General features: G+C 45.6%; 2 non-coding genes across 2 annotated transcripts; both read left to right on the forward strand.

Annotated features, from left to right (window-relative positions):
• Positions 1-738: 738 nt before the first annotated feature.
• On the forward strand, positions 739-811 carry trnav-uac (transfer RNA valine (anticodon UAC)). The gene has a single exon. It is a non-coding gene; the product is annotated as a tRNA-Val (tRNA).
• A 9,039-nt stretch (positions 812-9,850) lies between these two features.
• Positions 9,851-9,924, forward strand: trnan-guu (transfer RNA asparagine (anticodon GUU)). Its single transcript has one exon. It is a non-coding gene; the product is annotated as a tRNA-Asn (tRNA).
• Positions 9,925-18,688: the final 8,764 nt, after the last annotated feature.

Here is an 18,688-nt window from a genome sequence, read left to right on the forward strand (position 1 = left end):
TATTTTTCGACGCCGCTCAGTCTAGAACCCGGCTGTTTCTTACCCTCTCTCTTTCTGGTTTGCAGTACTTTTCCTCGACGCCGCTCGGTGCTCAACCCGCGGCTGCGCCCTGCGCTCTTCACCCTCTGTCTTACCCCGTCGACGCTGCTCGGCTCTCTGCCGTCGGTCGGCTCCAGCTGCCACTGCTCAGGAAGGGTCTGCTCTGGATGCTGTGGACCTGTCGCCGGTCTCTTACTGCTCGTTGTGGCTGGGGAACCAATCCCGGCTCTCCACAGCCTCCCCAGTGAAGTTGGATCTCTGCCTGACTGCTGGGCGGTTGCTCGTGGTCGACGCCCGTGTTCCTGACCTCGACTACTTTTTTTTTTCTTTTATGTTGCAGGTAGATTCGAATCGACACTCATCGCCGCTGTTAGATCCGTGGTTCAGTGGATACATAATCACACGGATGCTGTACATTAACAAATAACAGGTCTTTACTGGAGGAGGGTAAACTCTAGACTGGGGTATAGAGGCATGCGCAAAGCTTATATACCGGTGTGGTCACTGCCGGTACTACAGCATACAGGAGCTGTAAAAAGTAGTTCTGACGTAAAGGCACATACACTACAGAAAGGAACATTGTTGAAGTGTACAGTTTTGTTCAGAGAATGTTAGTGATGGGAAATTAAGTCAGAATCTGGGCGTCAGCATTTCACCTTCTCCCTGAACAGATTTTTCTGGAAGCGGCGTGCATCAATGGTTTCCGTAGTGTAGCGGTTATCACGTTCGCTTTACACGCGAAAGATCCCCGGTTCGATCCCGGGCGGAAACATTATGGTCAAGAATATTATTTACGTACAGTAAATTAATATACAGTGTGTAAAATCAGATAGGTGATAAAATTTCATCAATGAATAAAGTTTCGCAAATTATTAAAGTTAAGTTATTGAAGTTTTGACTGTCCCTCAGTGTGAGCATTTCTTTCATCCTGCAAAATCAACGCTGTCGGTTAATGAATGGTGAGTAAAACAATTAAACCACTAAACTACCAGAAAACACTTTAAAGAGTTTATCACAATTGCTAATATTTCTTATCTTTTTTCTTTTGTTTTTTCAGCTCTTGGTCCTTTTCAGCTCCTGACTGCGGATATTCCTCTGATTAAACTTGAACAAAATGCAATATCTCGGAGCCCCGGCCTTGGTTAACACCAACAGATCTAAGTCGCATTTCAGGCACGGAGACAAACCCATTAATTACTCGCTCTTCCCCAGCTCCAGTGCTCAGGTTGTTATTGTCCATCCCAGGGACCCGGGCCAAACCTCCCCATACACCGAGCACAGGCTCAGGAAAACCCGGGGGAGATTATATCCCAGTCACTGAGCCTCCGAGCAACATTGAACAAGCACCCGGACTGAAACTTTCTAAATCCGGAAGTGAGAACTTGCAAGTGAGCTTTCCAACAGTCAGGCTGGTCGGGAGATCTATGGCGCTGCGTTCAAATCGCAGACCCTTCTGAAAGCGTGCGTTCAAATCCCACTTCTCACTTTGCTTATCTTTAATTACTAAGTGCAACTCATTTCTTTTGACGCCACTGTGAAACGCTTTGGGGCATCCCTCAAAAGTGGGATTCAGTGGTTCACCTGCTCGCTTAACATTTCCATCTGACCTGGTACTGAAAGTGGAGACGTTTCCGCAGTGTAGGAGCTATCAGGTACGCGGAATCATTTTGTTGGATCTTGCTCCTCTTGCAGGTCCAGGGGCGGGTTTGCTCTCCTGTGAAAGGACATAAAAATGAAATAATTAGGAGCAGGAGTAGGCCATATGGCCCCGAGCCTGCTCCGCCATTCAATCAGATAATGGCTGATCATCGACCTTAACTCCACTTTCCTGCCTATCCACATGTCCCTTGATTCCACTACAGTCCCAGAATCTATCGATCTCTGCCCTGAATATACTCAACTATTGAGCATCAACAGCACTTTGGGGCAGAGATTTCCAAGGAAAGTGGCTGCAATCCTTTTAAATCTAACAATGGCTGATGTCACAAGCACCGAACATTTTTAAGCAAACTCCTAAATTAGAGTGTGTAAAATCAGAAGGGATAAAATTTCATGACATGCAAAGCAGGAAATTACTATGTGAAATGGGACGTGGATATCATTAATATCAATATTTTTCTGCCAGACAGGGTGGTGGAAGCAGATTCAATATTAACTTTCAAAAGGGAAATAAATTGAAAAAGAAACACTTGCAGGGCTTTGGGAAAAGAGCAGGGGAGTGGGAATAATTGGATCGCTCTTTCAAAGAGCCAGCACAGGCACTATGGGCCGAATGGCCTCCTTCTGTGCTGGCTGATTCTATGGTTCTATAATAAGTTATTACAGTTTGTCTGTCGCCCAGTAAACTGGTTAGCAATTCCTGCAGTGAGCAACACAATGTTATGGGTTGATTAATGATGATTGAAACAATTATAAAGAGTCTCACTGACTTGAATCAACCCTTATTACCTTTGGTTAACAAAAATCTATCAATCGCAGATTAAAATGAGCAATTGATGTAGAGTCTTTGAAAGAGCTATCCAATTAGTCCCACTCCACTGCTCTTACCCCATAGCCTCGCTGACCCTCCTGCCAGTGGAAACTGTTTCCCCATAATTACGATCACCTCTATTAATTCTCCCCTGAACTGCGATTAATGGAGTTCAATGTGGGCAAGTGTCAGATCATCCACTTTGGGTCTAAGAACGATCGGTCAGTGTTCGGTCTGAAAACATTGTGTCAGGGAATATTTTTTCTGTGAAAAATCCGGTCCTGTTAAATTTAACAAATTTGTCTCAGATCCCTGCTCTTACAAGCAATGAACATTTTAAACCACTCTCGTAAATTCCAATGTATAAAATGAGATGAGTTAAAAGTTCAGCACATGAAAAGAGCAAAATAAATGACTGAACTTTCGACTGTCCCTCAGTCACCATATTAGAATAGTTTTCATTCTGCAAAAAAGTTAATTAATGGTGATTAAAACATTTCTTATTTTTTCACATTAGTTGCATGTTAATTATTTACTTAAATATCTTCACTTTAATTAATTAAAAACGGTGATGTCAAAGTTATTTCCCTAACCGGGAATCGAACCCGGGTCACACTCACTGATAAGACCAGGTTATTGAATCATTTAAGGGTGTCCTCGAAAAATATCACTCTGCTAAATTAAAATCACGGCTACCATGTGCTTCGGTGTTGAAGAAGGGGATTGAACATGACAATAAAAAAACGCCAGATAGCACCCGCGGTGACAGGAACGCGTCTATTGCGAAGTAACCGCTGAGCTAAAGCTGACATCGAGCAACGAGCGAGAAACCGCTCAGTATAAAGGATGAGCTCACAAATATCAGGCACAGTGCAGTCTGGTCAACGTCAAGCCCCTCCTTTCTTATTCAACAGAGGAAGAAGAGACATGAGTGTGAATCATACGCCACAAACTTTAATTAAAGGCACAAATACTTACAAATCTTTTCACTGTAAAATGTTTTCACTTTATTTCAAAGCTGACTGCATTTAATCTGAATGTCAGCACCATGGGATTTTAGTTCGCAACTGTTTCTATTTTCTGATCACGGTGGAAATAACCGGTCCTGTTCAATTTGACAAATATTGCCCCAGATTCCTGGTGTCATCAGCAATGAACAATTTAAAACAGACTCCTAAAGCACAGTGTGTAAAATGAGATATGGGCAACAGTATAAGTTATTGAACTGTCGACTATCCCTCAGTTAGCATTTCTTTCATTGAGCCAAAGAAAACTATCGGTTAATTCATGATGCCTTACCGTGAAAGCAACAAACAAAGAGTTTAACAAAAACCTTCGGCCAACGTGGGCCCCGGTCCCACGATCGTGCTACCAACTGAGCTCGCATAGCCTGATCACTTTGAGTATCTATTGTCACTGATCAACGCTGGTACAGTAATTAGTGTGGATGGGAGCAGGGAAATGCAAAGGGACATTGATTGAGTGGCAAACTGGAGGTTATGATTCAGAAGATTCAGGGGCGACGCGGAAATTCGAAAGTTTAATGATTGTCAAAGGAACATTTTTGACTTGTGCAGTTTCAGTCAGAGAAATGTTAGTGAAAGGAAATTAATCCAGAATCTGGGATTCAGCATTTCACCTTCTCGCTAAACAGTTCTGAACAGAGGTTTCGATAGTGTAGTGGTTATCACGTTGGCCTCACACGCGAAAAGTCCCTGATTCAATCCCGGGCGGGAAAGATTATGTTCGAAAATGGTTCCTGGTTCGAAACTGGATAGGAATCGTCATCATTAAAATAGAACAAATGTGAAAATGGAAAAATTCATCTTGTAATTAAATATAAATAAAATATCGCATAGAGCTCGTATATTACTTGGGCCCGGACCATTCTTCACAGACTCAAACTCAACAGATACCGACAGTCTCACTCCGGATTCCCTGTTCTAACTGACTCTACCTGGTTCACACTGCGCTGCTCATTAACGATTCTTCAATCAGTGAATTACAGGGTTTGGCGGCACAGTGATTATGTTACTCGACTTGTAATCCAGAGGAAAGGTGGAATGGTGGGGAGAAAATTGTCCAGTGCTTGCTGGTGGGAGAGGTTTGCCTTGAGGGGGCAGCGATGTATCGCCATTGCAGTGCTGGTCCCGCCACAAACTCTGTTCCTCAACCACCGACTTCATGATGATCTGGAGACCTGAGTTCTAATACAGCATCAAGGTTGCAAGCTGCCTGGTTCAGCCTCAGTGGCCAGGGATTGGGATGAAGTCGGTGGCTGGGGAACGGAGTTTGTGTCGGGGACCAGCACCACAATGGCGATATATCGCTGCCCCCTCAAGGCTACTTGTAAACCTCGCCCAGCAGCAATATTGGAAAAACTGGACAATTTTATCTCCACCATTCCATTTTGGCCCGGCCTTTTCTCATCCATACCTTCAGCTTCGACACTTCCCGCTGCTGAGCAGCCAATCACACAGCTGCCATCAAAATTACTTTAATTTGTCCAAATTTTACAACCGAGATTTAAACTCGGATCACTGCATTCAAAGTCCAGAGTGCGCACCATTACCCCACAGGAGCCTCACGCAGAGTTCTGAAGCCAATTTGCTTTTTTACAAATTAATTCTCTTTTCTCCAACTCACCTGCCATTCACAGCTGCTGAGCATTTCCATCAATTTCTGTTTTTATTTCAAACTTCCAGCATCCGCAGCATTTTGTCTTGTGTTAGAAAAGCAAACGGGATCCTGGGCTTTACAGACAGAGGCATAGAGGGCAAAAGGAAGGAAGTTATACCAACCCTTTGGAGTATTGTGTGTAATTCGGGCACTGCGCTTTAGGACGGATGCGGGACTTCAGTTCCGTGGAGTAGTGGAGAAGAAGAGGCTGTTCTCCTCAGAGCAGAGAAGATAAGGGGAGATTTTGTAAACGTGTTCAATATCATGAAGAGTTTTAATAAAGTAAATAAGGAGAACATTTTCCAGCGGCAGAAGTGTTGCTCACCAGAAAACACATATTAAAGTGATTGGATAAAGTATCAGTAATAAGGTTCTCTCGGGCTTTTGTTGGCCGATTTACTGGTAAAGCTGGGAATTGAGGGGAAACTGGTTCATGGTTTGTAACACAAGCAGTGCGTGGGGTCAGACCGGCCCGGCTAGCTCAGTCGGTAGAGCCTGAGACTCTTAATCTCAGGGGCGGTTTGTGTTTCAAATTATTGGTCTGGTTTCACAGCCGATCCCCAGCTCTAAATCCCCCGGCACCTCTCGGTCAATGACTCTTTCAAAAAATGCAATTCAACAACATTATCAGGAAATCTGAAGTGTTTATAAACACCGGAAGCTGACACACCAGGGAAGACCTCACAGTCTTGGACACAGAGTGAAATACACTGAAGTGTTTATAAAAAGTTACAGAACACAACACGTGTGTAAAATTCCCCGTTGTTTTCTCGGCCCTGATGGGTTGTGAAGGGAGAGACGGGCCGAAGTCCCACTGAGCCGCACTGACCCCGAGCCAAGGTGAAATTAAAGTCTGTTCAATCTTTAGCAGCGAGCGGCTGGAGAGAGACAAGATTCCGGAATCAAGGAGAGATTTTCTTAATTTGTTGAACAACATTTATATGAAACACTCATTGACCGAGCTGGGAATCGGCTTTAAAATCAGCCCAAAATTTAAAACGCAAACTCCCCGCCGTGGGGATGAAGTATCCGACACTCCACCGACTGGGCTAGCCGGACTGGTCTGTCGCAAGGACCCTGCCTGTGCTCCAGTTTCCTCTCAATTCCCCGGTTTATCAGTAAATCCACCAGCAAAATCCCGAGGGAAACTTATTACTGATTCATTGTCCAATTACTTGAATAGAAAGCGAGCGGAGGAGAAGGATTGAGAGCCTTCAGTGTGGGACAGAAGTGATGTTGTTTGACGGAGAAGCGACACAATCTCAATCAGTGCAGAGAGAGAGGTGAGTCAGCGGGTCACCTTCTCCCTTACCACATCCTTCTGACTCGCGGCTGACAAACTGAGCAGAGGTTTCGGGGCTGCAGCAATTATCACGCTCGCCTTACACGCGAAATGCCCCCGGTTCCGCTCCAGGGCGGGATGAATTATTTTGGAACTTGCTCCCGGTGAACCTCCAGGGGCGAGTTTCCTCCCCTGTGTAAAAGCGGCGACAATTGTCGGTCCCTGTTAAACTGAACAACGGCTGCACCAGATTCCCGGTGTGATAAACACTGAACATTTTTAACCAACTCCTCAAATATCGTCTGTAAAATGAGAACTGATGACAATTCATCACAAGCAAAAGACAAAACACTTAAAAAAGTTTTGCCTGTCACTCGGTGACCATGTTAGGATTTCCTTCAGTTTGAAACAGAAAGCCGATTCATCAATTAGAACAATTGTTCATCTTTTTACAGAGTTTAATGAAATTCAGATAATAAAGTGTATGAAAACAAAAGTTAATCGCGGACCTGCATTTGTAAACCACATTTCACTTCTGTGATGCTCTTGCTATAATCAACGGCGGTAGAGTTTCTGCAGTGTAGTGACTGTCATATTCCCCTCGCGCACGAAATAGTCCCCGGTTCGATACCGGGCGGAAACATTATGAATACCTTCCCCATTAAAATTGAATTAATATAAAAATATGGAAGAACTGATTTTGTGGTTAATTATCAATACAAGTAAAAATCTCAACGAACCCGTATATTTTCTCTGTATATTTCTGCACAGACTCAAACACAGCACAGGTGACAGTGTCCCTCCCTCACTCCCGCTTCCTGCCCTGACGGTGCCGAAAGCCCCTCTCAAAGCTGCACATTCGGCTAGTTTCAGTGGATCCGCGGGTGATCTTTAAAGGATCCTGCAGTATCGCCTCGGATAATAACCATAGATCGTCACCATATTTCACATACCGCAGCAACCCCGTCCATTTCAGTCTAAGTCCCCTTTTTAACTCTTTCGCGCCAGGCAAACTGTTTGTACAAAATTACATTTTAGGTGAAAACACAAATCAAAATCAAAAATCAAATCAAATCAACTTTTATTGTCATTGTAAGTGCACAAGTGCAGTACAACGAAATGTAGGCTTGCGGCTCCCGAGAGTGTACATTTAGATTAAGACATACACTCTCGAGCCGCAAGCATACATTTCGTTGTACTGCACTTGTGCACTAACAATAACAAAAGACATGTTCGCGCAACCACAGCACCAAGTGTGGGTAGGCATCCACTTGAAATGTACAGTGAGGTGAAATATTACCTCAAGCTCCTGATGGACATGTTGCCATGACTAAAATGCACGCACCGAACAATGCAGCTCCTGGGAAAACTTCAAATCCAGGCAGGGCTGTCCTGCATCATTTGAAACAACAGACAGACACAAGATTCTGCCAGTTTCCAATGTCTTCTCCTTCTGCTCCTATCACTTCTTTCCCTCCAGCTTCCTCTGCTCCTCCAGCCTGCAGGTGAATTAGATGCTTGATGTAAACGCAGCGGGTTCATGACACAAACCCTTCCCTTTCCCTCCGAGAGGATGACGCACGGTAGGTTGCTCCGTAGCCGCAATAGCTCAGTGGGGAGGAGCGACTTGAAGATTTATAAAAGTACAAAAGCAAAATACTGCGGATGCTGGAAATTTGAAATAAAAACAGAAACTGCTGGAAATACTCAGCAGGACAGGCAGCATCTGCAGAGAGAGAAACAGAGTTAACGTCAGACGAACGGTCATCGACCTGAAACGTTAACTCTGTTTTTCTCTCCACAGGTTTAATAATGGTCCCGGATTCAATCCCGGGATTCGGCAGTTTTCAGTTCATTTGAGTTTCTTTCCGCTGCCATTCTCGAACTGAACGATTTAAACTGGAATTATTTCTCCGGCACTGAAAGTTTGGCGATTGAATAGAGAGACATCAAGCACGGGAAATATTTATAACGTTTTAGATTGATCGATTTCCTTCTGTGTTTTTCTCTGGATGTTGTCTCTCTCGGTGCCGGCGAACATTTCATTGAGGCATTTGTCCTGAACTGAAGCCTGTTGCCTATCTCGCGGGGTCAGAGCCGCTCTGTCTGTCTCTTACCTGCCTGTGACCATTATCGGGAACAGGCCGACTGTTCAACGTTCATCAGCAAACCCAGAAACACAAATAAACAGAAAGATGTGTCTCTCAGCCCCGGTGGTAAAGGTGCAATGGATGTTAATCCAAATAAAGCCCCCGTGAGATTCTGTGTGGATTGGTTTACTTATAAAGTTTGTATTTAAAATATTTAGAAATTGCGTAATATAATGAAAACATTCTGATGGTTTATACGGGGATCGAACCCGCGAGTTTGGCGTTATTAGCACCACGCTTTCACACCAACTGAGCTAACCGGCCACAAAGCTCTTATTGACCAGGCTTGAACCCAGGCTGGGGAATTATCGTTCAGGCTCACACTGGGTGACCGAGTTACTGCACAAACATTGAACAGACCACATCGCTTAAACATTGTTAACTGTTCGTATATACAACTGGGCAGAGTGTAAATCAAAAGTAACAGAGAAAGAGCTCTTTAGTTTAACAAACCTCATTCTAAAAATTATTATTGCACCACCGCTGAACAGCCCCTCCCTCAGTCCCGGTATAAAAACAGCCGGTGGGACCCCGACTGGATTCCAACCCCCAGCCGGCGGCTGGAGCCGAATCCCCGGCTCAGACGTGGTTTCACGCTCATTCCTTTAGTGAAACGCGGGTTCGGGTACGAAAAATCTCTCCTGATTCGCTCCCCTTATAGTGAAGGAGACAAAAAGTAACTAAAACTTGCCGAAACCTGGGATGATCAATCTAACGCTTGCCCAACTAAGCTGTTTCGGCTTTACGGGCTGTGGTAGGTTCGTTGTTCTCATTCAGTTTCTACTGACCCCCATATAGAGCAGACAGGGCAGAGTCCCATCATTGGCCTGTGCTCTGGTGTATCTGGTTCCCAGGGCTCACAGTGAAGCGACCACGTGTATATCTGATCTGCACATTGATGAACAAATACAACAGCAAAAGAACTCGTGGGAAGATTCCAACAGTTGTGAGAAACCCAGACACCATGTTAATATCTCATCGTCACCATTGGTCGATGAACCGATCTAATGGCTCAAAGCGGGTTTTCACATCAGTTTGTTTAACGGATTTTCTTTCAGCGACTATTTCCATGTTCCGACAATAAATGTTACATTTCTTTAATTTGCACAAGTAAACAGAGTTTGGACAGTGAACCACAGTTTGGACAGTTACTATCTTGCTCTCCGTGACCTGAGGTTTTATCTCGGTAATCTCCGGCTTTAGTATATGTTGTAAATAATTTTGGAACCGGTCTCTGTGGCGCAATCGGTTAGCGCGTTCGGTTGTTAACCGAAAGGCTGGTGGTTCGAGCCCACCCAAGGACGGTGTTTTAACTTTTCCAGGTTTTCAAAATGTGCATTTTGGCTGCAAGATCATGGGATAAACTGTAGCACTGGCTGCAATGTCGGTGAGTATGAGATCATCCACTGGGATCCGAAAAAACCGTTTCGTAACATTTTCTTAATGGTGACAGACGAATAGCAACATGAGGAGGCCCTTCAGCCCCTCAGCCCTGTTCCTTCATTCAATTAGATCCTGGATAATCTGTATCTCAGCTGCATTGGCCCGCCTTGGTTCCATATCCAGCTTCACCAGTTTGGAATGGTCTCATTTTTAGGTGCGCCTGGTGCCGCTCCTGGCCTGCTCTTCCACACATCTCACTGAACCAGGTTTGGTCCCCTGGTTTGACGGTAATGGTAGAGTGAGGGATCTGCCGGGCTAGGAGGCTACAGATTGTGATTGAATACAATTCTACTGCTGCTCATGGCCCAGAATTGTACAGAGAAAATACACGTGTTTTATGAGATATTTTATTTTATTAATATTTAATCACAAAATTATTTCAACTTTTTCATATTGATTCAATTTTAATGGGGAATATTTTACAAAATGTTTCCGCCCGGTCTCTAATGGGACCTTTCGTGTGTTAGGTGAATGTGATAACCACTACACTGCGGAAACTCTGCTCCGTGAGCTGTCGTTAGAACATCACAGAAGAGAACCGCAGTCTACAAATGCAGGTAATAGAATCATAGTGTCACAGAGTCACACGGCACAGAATGAGGGCATTCGGCCCATCGAGTCTGTGCTGGCTCTCTGTAGAGCAATCCAATCAGCCCCATTCCCCCGCTCTATCCCAGTATCCCTGCAAGTTTATTTCCCTCAAGTGCCTATCCAGCCTTCCCTTGAAAACTGAGTGTCTCCGCTTCCACTACTTCCGTCGGCAGTGAATTCCAGGTCCTCACCACTCGCTGCGTAAAAAAGTTTTCCCTCACATCCCCCCTATATCTCTTGCCAAAAATCTTAAATCTGTGTCCCCTATTCATTTTCTCTGTTAACTATTCCAAGGAACATCCCAAAGGTTTAAAATTGTGGATGTTAAAATGCATCCTTTCCATCGGGGAATATGAAGCCCGGTCTCTCTCGTGACAGGCAAAGATACTCACAACTCTACTAAGGAGAACTAACAAATACAAATACAAAATCTGTCAGAGCAACAGTCGAGCTGTGAACAGAGTTAGAAGGAGACAGAAGAGACGGACATAGAGAGAGAAGGAGACAAAGAGAGAGACAGAGACAAAGAGAGAGAGAGACGGCCACGCAGAGCGAGATCCTCAGTTTGGCGTCTCACAGAGTGGGCCCAGGGATGAGGGACTTCAGGTATATGCAGAGACTGGAGAAGCTGGGATTCTTTTCCTCAGAAGGTTAAGAGGAAATTTAATTGAGGTTTTCAAAATAAGGAGAATCCAGTGGCAGGAGGGTCGGTAACCAGAGGAAACTAATTGAAGATAACCGGAAAAAGAACCAGAGGGGAGATGAGGAGAATTTTTTTATGCTGCAAGTTATTGTGATCGGGAATGTGCTGCCTGAAAGGGCAGTGGAAGCAGATTCAATAGTAACTTTCAAAAGAGAATTGGTTTACTATTGAAAAGGAGAAATTTCCAGGGCTGTGGGGAAAGAGCAGGGGAGCGGGACTGATTGGAGAGCTCTTTCAATGTGCCAGCGCTGACTTGATTGGCCGAATGACCTCCTTCTGTGTCGTATCAATCTATAATTCCATGGTCTATGAGTCTCTACGCCCCGGGGTCGAAGGTGCAATGGATGTTCATCCAAATAATTCCCCATTGAGATTCGGTGTGGATTTGTTTCCTTATAAAGTTTGTATTTTAAATTTCATGAAAAACCGTAAATTGCTGAAAATATTCTGATGACCCGGACGGGGATTGATCGCGTGACCTTGGCGTTATTAGCACCATCACTCTCAGCAATTGAGGTAACCGGCAACAAAGTACCCCTTGGATAGGTTCGAGCCCAGGCTGGGTGGTTATATTTCAGGCTCACACTGGGTGACAGAGTTACTGCACAAACAATCAACACACCACATCGCTTAAACATTGTTAACTGTTCGTATATAAAACTGGGCAGAGTGTAAATCGAAAGTAACAGAAAAAGAGCTCTTTAATCTATTAAATTTAATTCTGAAAGTTATTATCACACCACCGCTGAACAGCCCCTCCCTCAAACACTGCCCTGATATAAAACCAGCCGGAGCGACCCTGAGCCGCTGTCACCACAACCGGACTCGAACACGCAGCGGGCGTCTGGAGCCGGATCCAGAGGGTCAGATGTGGTTTACATATAAGAACATAAGAAATAGGAGCAGGAATAATCCATTTGGCCCATCAAACCTGTTCCACCATTCAATAAGATCATGGCTGATCGTCTATCTCATCTCCACTTTCCTGCACTATCCCCATATCATAAGAACATAATTGATTCCTTTAATATTCAAAAATCTATCGATCTCTGTCTTGAATATAGTCAATGACTGAGCTTCCATAGCCCCCTGGGGTAGAGAATTCCAAAGATGCACCACCCTCTGAGTGAAGAAATGTCTCCTCATCTCAGCCCTAAATGGCCAACACCTTACTCTGAGACTGTTACCCCTGGATCTAGACTCCCCCAGCCAGGGGAAACACCCTCCCTGCATCCAACCAGTCAAGCCCTGTAAGAATTGTGTATGTTTCAATGAGGTCACCTCTCATTCTTATAAATTCTACAGCATATAGGCCTAGTCTACTCAATCTCTCCTCATAGGACAATCAACCCAGCCCAGGAACCAGTGTTGTGAACCTTCGTTGCACTCCCTCTATGGTAAGTATATCCTTCTTGAGGTAAGGAGATCAAAACTGTACACAATACTTCAGGAATGGTCTCACCAGGGTCCTATATAATTGCAGTAAGAAGTCTTTACTGCTATACTCAAATCCTCTTGGAATAAAGGCCAACATACCATTTGCTTTCCTAATTGCTTGCTTAACTTTCCATGATTCGTTTACAAGGACACCCAGGTCCCTCTGAACAACAACATTTCCCAATCTCTCACCATTTCAAAAATACTCTGCTTTTCTGTTTTTCCTACCAAAGTGGATAACTTCACATTTCTCCAGATTATATTCATTTGCCATGTTCTTGCCCACTCACGTAGCCTGTTTATATCCCCCTGAAGCCTACTTGCATCCTCCTAACAACTTTGTATCATCAGCTTACATACAACTTAGTATTCCCATCCAGCTTTGTATACAACATTTGGTCCCCTCATCCTATTGATCTGGGAGGCGCGAGTTCAAGATCGGAAAATCTCTCCTGATCCTCTCCCCTTATGGTGAAGGAGAAACAAATTAAACAAAATTGGCGAGACCCTGGATTCAACCAGGGACCTTTAGATCTTCATTCTGACGCTTTCGAAATGAATTGTAGCCGGGCCGCAATGGCGGACTGCAGCTCCCACAATGCCGAGCGACAGGGAAAGGTCCCTATCTCTGTGACACAGGCCGCACTGCACTCTGGGGGCAGAGCTCGCACATGCGCACCTGAGGCACCCGATGAGCCGCCGCTTTCTCTCTGCGGCGCGGGACAAACTTTCAGTCTCTCCCTTAACAGTGAGCGGTGATTTTGCTGGAAACTGACGACACTTTCCCTTTTAATCGCGCGGTTTTACGGCCGTAAACAGCGCGCATGCGCAGTGAGCTGGGTCACAGCAAGATGGCGACCGGGCGGCGAGTGACGCCACAATGCTGGCAGACGTCAGAAGGCCGCTGATTGGCGGTTTGCTCCGGGGCCGAGGGTCAGGGGTGAGGGGGCGGTTCTTGTGTCCGGCCAGAGAGCGGGCGGGCGCTGAGATTAGTGGAAGCCAGGGGTAACTTGCATTTCACCATCGCCTTTCACAGCCTCAGCCCGGCCCAGAGCCTCACACACAATGGGGGGCTTGGCTTGTGAAGGGAGCTCACTCCAGGAAAAGCGGCAGGCACAGCAAGATCCCACACACAGCACTGTGAGCACAGCAGGATCCCATACACTGCACTGTGGGCACAGCAAGATCCCACACACAGCACTGTGGGCACAGCAAGATCCCACACACAGCACTGTTGCCAATGGCCAAATAATCCACTTTAGTGATGTTGATCAAGGGAGAAATATTTGCCCCAGACCCCGGGAGGACTCGGCCACTCTTCTTCGATATGCTGTCGTGAGATTTTTTACATCCACCCGAGAGGGCAGACAGGGCCTCGGGTTCATGTCCCATCCAAAAGATGGCAACTGCGACAGTGCGACACTCCCTCAGCACTGCACTGCAGTGTCAGCCTGGATTTTGTGCTTAACTCTCTGGAGGGGGGCTTGAACACACAACCTTTATGATTCTAGAAGCGAGAGAGTGTTACCAATGAGCCAACGCCGACACCGAGTACTTCAGAACGGTCCTTAATTGTTCCGTCCCCTAACCCAATGTCTCTTTTTTTCCACAGGAGAAGTCGTGCTGAAACTTCCAGGAATTTTGAGAAGGAATTTTCACCGGTGTTGAATAAATGTTCTGGAAAATACTTCATTCCAACTGGAAACTGCTTTGGATGATCACATGGCCAGGAGGCACCGAGACAATTTGATGAGACTGTGAAGGACGTAAAGTGAAATCAGGCACATGGCGAACAATGGTGTTCAGGTAACTGGGATCCCCGGGGTAATGGCCACTCTGTTCAGGTAACTGGGGATCCCCGGGGTAATGGCCACTCTGTTCAGGTAACTGGGGATCCCCGGGGTAATGGCCACTCTGTTCAGGTGGGCAGTTTAAAAGGAAGTGAAACAGTTGGCTGAGGATCGGAAACACAGGCTCAGTGTTAATGGGAGTTGCTCAGATTGGTGAAGGGTTGGAAGTGGTTACCCCAGGGCTCAGTGCTGGGCCCACTTTTCTTCTCCCTATACAGAGACTGTTCGGATTTTCACAATCTCAACATTTGCTGATTGAACAAAAGTAGGAGGTTTGACAAACAGTAATGAGACTGTAAATGTGTTCAGGAAGACATTGTGTAGAAAAGGAAAAATCAACCTGGCACTTAATTATTTTGGTCTTAAATTGATATCCTCTGGTTACCGACTCATTAACCAGCGGTGACAATTTTCTATCAGTTACTTGATCAAAACACCCCTCAAAATTTTGAACCCTTTTATCTGACCCCTTTTTCAACTTCTCTTCTCATAAGAAAAGTTCTGTGAAGTCTCCCGTCCTTGGGATCATCTCAGTGAATCTCTTCTGCACCTCTCCATGGCCCCGACATTCTTACTAAAGTAATGCACCAAAATCAGGGGACAATATTCTGACTGTGGACCAACCCATGATGTGTCCAGGTGTAGCATTAACTCTCCATTTATACTCTGTGACCTTATTTATAAATCCTCGGATACCGTGTGGAATTTTGTAAAACAGCTTTATCAACTTGCCTCCCACTTTTAAAGATTTGTGTATCTGAATCCCTGAATCTCTCTGCTCCTCCACTCCTTTTACAGTTTTACCGTATAGTGTCTATTTCCTCTCATTCTTCTCACCTCACATCTCTGCATTAATTTCCATCTGACATCGACCTGTCCAATCTGCTCACATGTCTTTCTCCTCCTGAAGTTGTCCACAGTCCTCTTCATGGTTAACCTCACTCCTTATCTTTGTGGAAGCTGCAATGTTTGATATTGTGCTCCAAACACCCAAATTCAGGTCAATCTTATCCATATATATTGAGAAAAGCAATGGTGCCCACACTGACCCCTGGGGATCACCACTGTTTAAATCCTTCCAGTGCAAAAAACAGCTGTTAACCACAACTCAGTTTTTTGTTATTTACCCATTCTGTCTCTCTCTCCCTCCTATCCAACCTCTCACGTTCTTTATCACTTAGTTCTCGGACACAAACAGACACATTTCCCCTTTTCTCTGTCCTTCTCAATTAAAACTGTTTCTCCCCTTTGTCGCCCCGAGTCTCGCTCCTTCTCACTCTTGTATCCACACCATCTCTCGCACTCCCTCCCTTTCCGATCCTCCCTCATTCAGACGCTTACTCTCACACACTGTCTCACTCAGACTCTCTCACACACTATCTCTGTCAGACTCACTCTCACACACTGTCTCACTCAGACTCTCTCACACACTATCTCTCTCAGACTCACTCTCACACACTGTCTCTCTCAGACTCACTCTCACTCACTATCTCACTCACACTCACTCTCTCACACACGGTCTGTCTCAGACTCTCTCTCAGACTCTCTCTCTCAGACTCACTCTCACACACTGTCTCTCAGACTCACTCTCTCACAAACTATCGCTCAGACTCTCTCTCACACATTGCCTCTCTCAGACTCACCCTCTCACACACTGTCTCTCTCAGACTCACTCTGAAACACTGTCTCTCGCCAACTCATTCTCTCATACAATGTCACTCTCAGACTCACTCTCTCACACACTCTCTCAGACTCTCTCTCAGACTCACTCTCTCACACACTCTCTCTCAGACTCACTCTCACACACACTGTCTCTCTCAGACTCACTCTCTCACACACTGTCTCTCTCAGACTCACTCTCTCACACACTGTCTCTCTCAGACTCACTCTCTCACACACTGTCTCTCTCAGACTCACTCTCTCACACACTGTCTCTCTCAGACTCACTCTCACACACACTGTCTCTCTCAGACTCACTCTCTCACACACTGTCTCTCAGACTCTCTCTCACACACTGTCTCTCTCAGACTCACTCTCTCACACACATTCTCTCAGACTCATGCTCAGACTCTCTCTCTCCGACTCAATCTCTCAGACTCTCTCAGACACACTCTCTCACACACGGTTTCTCTCAGACTCGTTCTCTCACACACTGTCTCTCTCATACTTTTCCTTTCAGTTCAGTTCAGTTCAAATGCTTTATTGGCATGAAAGTTTACAGAGAACCATATTGCCAAAGCTTACATAGCAAAAAGGTACAGTTTTCCAACATTCTGCAGGTGTCAATCGATTCTTGTATCCACACCATCTCTCGCACTCCCTCCCTTTCCGATCCTCCCTCATTCAGACGCTTACTCTCACACACTGTCTCACTCAGACTCTCTCACACACTATCTCTCTCAGACTCACTCTCACACACTGTCTCTCTCAGACTCACTCTCTCACACACTGTCTCTCTCAGACTCACTCTCTCACACACTGTCTCTCTCAGACTCACTCTCTCACACACTGTCTCTCAGATTCACTCTCTCACACACTGTCTCTCTCAGACTCTCACTCTCTCACACACTGTCTCTCAGACTCACTCTGTCACACACTGCCTCTCTCAGACTCACTCTCACACATTGTCTGTCTGACTCTCTCTCACACACTCTCTCTGACTCACTCTCACACACACTCTCTCTCAGACTCACACTCTCAGACTCTCTCCGACTCTCTCAGACACAATCTCTCACACACGGTCTCTCTCAGACTCAGTCTCTCACACTCTCTCACACACTGTCTCACTCAGACTCATAGATACATAGTTACATAGAAGATAGGAGCAGGAGTAGGCCATTCGGCCCTTCGAGCCTGCTCTGCCATTCAATGAGATCATGGCTGATCATCCAAATTCAGCACCCGGTCCCTGCCTTCTCCCCATATCCCTTGATCCCTTTAGCCTTAAGAAATATATCCAACTCTTTCTTGAATATACTTAATGAACTGGCCTCCACCGCCCTCTGTGGCAGAGAATTCCACAGGTTCACCACTCTCTGGGTGAAGAAATTCCTCCTCATTTCAGTCCTAAATGGCTTACCCCTTATCCTTAGACTATGACCCCTGGTTCTGGACTCCCCGGCCATCAGAAACATCCTTCCTGCATCTAGTCTGTCCAGGCCTGACAGAATTTTATAGGTTTCGATGAGATCCCCTCTCAATCTTCTAAACTCCAGTGAGTATAAGCCCAGTCAACACAATCTCTCCTCATACGTCATTCCTGCCATCCCAGGTATCAGCCTGGTGAATCTTCGCTGCACTCCTTCCATGGCAAGAACATCCTTCCTCAGGTAAGGCGACCAAAACTGCACACAATACTCAAGGTGTGGTCTCACCAAGGCCCTGTACAACTGCAGCAAGACATCCTTGTTCTTGTACTCGAACCCTCTTGCTACGAAGGCCAACATACCATTTGCCTTCTTTACCGCCTGCTGCACCTGCATGCTTACCTTCAGCGACTGGTACACAGGAACACCCAGGTCACTCTGCATTCCCCTTCTCCCAATCTATTACCATTCAAATAATAATCTGCCTTCCTGTTTTTGCCACCAAAGTGGATAACATCACATTTATCCACATTATAGTGCATTTGCCATGTTTTTGCCCAATCACCCAACCTGTCCAAATCGTGCTGGAGTTTCACGACATCCTCCTCGCAGCTTACCCTCCCGCCCAGCTTTGTGTCGTCTGCAAATTTGGAGATATTACATCCAATTCCCTTGTCCAGATCATTAATATATATTGTGAACAACTGGGGTCCTAGGACCGATCCTTGCGGTACCCCACTAGTCACTGCCTGCCACTCGGAAAACAACCCGTTTATTCCAACTCTTTGCTTTCTGTCCGCCAACCAGTTCTCTATCCAAGTCAATACCTTGCCCCCAATCCCATTTGCCTTTATTTTGCACGCTAATCTCTTATGCGGGACCTTATCAAAAGCCTTCTGAAAGTCCAAATACACCACATCCACTGGTTCCCCCTTATCTATTTTGCCAGTAACATCCT

The sequence above is a fragment of the Somniosus microcephalus genome, unplaced genomic scaffold (assembly GCF_052327205.1).
Source record: "Somniosus microcephalus isolate GS21.2 unplaced genomic scaffold, FLI_Smic_1.0 unresolved_chr4, whole genome shotgun sequence".
In the NCBI taxonomy this organism is placed as follows: domain Eukaryota; kingdom Metazoa; phylum Chordata; class Chondrichthyes; order Squaliformes; family Somniosidae; genus Somniosus; species Somniosus microcephalus.